The sequence below is a fragment of the Pteropus alecto genome, unplaced genomic scaffold (assembly GCF_000325575.1).
Source record: "Pteropus alecto unplaced genomic scaffold, ASM32557v1 scaffold92, whole genome shotgun sequence".
In the NCBI taxonomy this organism is placed as follows: domain Eukaryota; kingdom Metazoa; phylum Chordata; class Mammalia; order Chiroptera; family Pteropodidae; genus Pteropus; species Pteropus alecto.
The window spans coordinates 6,355,464-6,357,575 of record NW_006432447.1 but is presented as its reverse complement, the minus strand read 5'-3'; the positions used below and the strand labels follow the sequence as shown (position 1 = coordinate 6,357,575).

Here is a 2,112-nt window from a genome sequence, read left to right as displayed (position 1 = left end):
GCGGCTGCCGCAGCCCCCTCCTGGGAACGCAGCTCGCCCTTAGCGCGGAGTTGAGTTGCGGGATGGAAGCAACTCTTAGGGGTGAGGCGCCGCCGCAGCCTCCCTCACAGCCCCCCTTCCCGGTGGCCTACAAAGGGTTGAACTCCCCGGGGACTCGGTGCCGAAGGGACGCAGCTCCTGGCTCCCGCGCCGCCTCCCAAGCTAGGAGCTTGCTCCGCCGGGCTGCTGTGTTCCTCACCAAGCTGTTACCTGTGCCCATGACAAAAAAAAGAAAAAAGAAAAAGAAAAGGCTACCGTGGTTCGGCGCCCCTGAGCCTCACGGAAAGCGCTGCCCTTCTCGAAGCGAAGCCAGGCATTCAGGGCACTGAGGCGGGGCTAAGATCCGCCGCCTCGTAGTTAAGACCACCGTATCCCGCGTTCGTTCTCGCGGCGGCGCGGAGGTGCGACGATTAATGCCTAGAAAGCTCTCGCTTGCTTTTCTAAGGCTGCTTTTTGTCTGCCCTCCATCTCCCACTGCCCTTTCGGGCTGCTGGTCCATTTTTTGGAATGTGCGGGGATTGGAGCGATGTGTGGAGCAGGGATGCTTGGGTTTGACTTCTTGGGCACAAGTTCAGTTGAAACAGGACAAGCAAGGCGATGTACACTTCCAGACCGGTCAGGACAGCCTGGGTGAGCCGGCATTTGCAGCGGGCGAGGCATGACTGGACTTTCTGACTCTGGGGCGGCGCTTCCTGCCCACCACTCTCCGGGCCTCTCAGAGGGTCAGGGGCTGGGCCTCGGGTAGCAGATAGGTGCCAACTTTGGGAGCTTGGTCTTGGCATTGAGTCTCCATCGATGAAGGAAGGCATATGCCTGCCAACGAAATTGTTTGGAGAGCAAAGGTGTGGGAACACACCGGCCGCCTGGTGGAGCGCAGTTTCCTCCACAGATCCCTCTTCTTGGCTGGCCAGAGCTCCCCTCTGCTAGCTGGCTGAAGCTTTGCGAGGGAGGATGCCTGTTTTGCCAAAGCCCAGCCCTGTATACAGGCCCTGTCACCTAGCTCGTCTGGAGCAGCCCACGTTGTAGGGAGTGCTGTTGCCCTTCTCCCGGAACCCCAGAAACTTTGCCAGAAGCCTGGTAGGAAGGAGCCTCTCTGGGCTGAAAATCTCTCCAGCAAGGGTTAAAAGAAACACTACATTCAGCAGAATATTAAAGCAGCCCCATGGTCCCTGCTCAGTGCACAGGGATAGTACACACCATTCACTCCTTTTCCGCGAATGAACACAGGCAGGTTCATTTTCTACTCTCCTCACAGAGACGCCTTCCGGCCCGCCTGGCTGGGCTGTGGCCAGCTTCATTCCGTTTGTGATGAGTGAGGAATAATTATCAGAAAAGTGGATCAATGAGCTGCCTACACAGATAGCAGATCCCTCCGAAACTCTGCCGTGGCCAGGGGGCACTTCTCCTTGCTCGTTCAGCCATGTATATGTCTGTCTTCTTTCTCCTGGGGGGGTCTCTGGTGGAATTTCAGTGGAGTCTCGTCACCCGTGGCAAGCAGCACCAAGACCAGCGAGATCCTCAGCCCAGGCCAGGGCAGGGACAAAGGAATGGCGACAGCTATGGGCCAGGTAGGGAGAGGTGGCCAGAGGCAGAGAGGGCCCTGTGAACACCCCATCCCCCAACTTGGGTGGAAGAAAAGAGGGCAGGGGCTGGTTGACCTGGGGGTGTGTGTGGGACATTCATACTGAAAGAGAGCACCCCATCCCTCCTTTTCTGCCCCCTTCCACATTTCCAGCTGGTATGGTATCTCTGTTCTGTGAGGAGAGAGATGGCACTGTAGAGAAAGGCTCTCTGGGGGCTTTCAAAATCTATTTTCAGAGGGGAGCAGGGCAGGCTGTGGAGGTAGGGGTGCTGACTTTCTCTGGTCACAGAACCAGGCCTCTGTCCTCAGTCTCCAGATGAACAACTGCCTCTTCAAGCCCTTGTCTTTTCACACTGTGTCTGAGAGCTTGCTGAGAATGGGCTGCTGGTATCTATGGAGGAAAAGCAACTGCCTGCATCCTCTGAGCTGCCCTTCTGGAAAGGATTGGGGGACCTTGGTTTTTCTCGAGGTGCTTCTGCAACAGCAGGGAC

At 57.1% G+C, this 2,112-nt stretch overlaps 1 protein-coding gene across 1 annotated transcript in view; it reads left to right on the top strand.

Annotated features, from left to right (window-relative positions):
• Nucleotides 1-2,112, top strand: part of EPHB1 (EPH receptor B1) — a 398,288-nt gene that overhangs the window by 1,311 nt on the left and 394,865 nt on the right. The window lies entirely within an intron of this gene.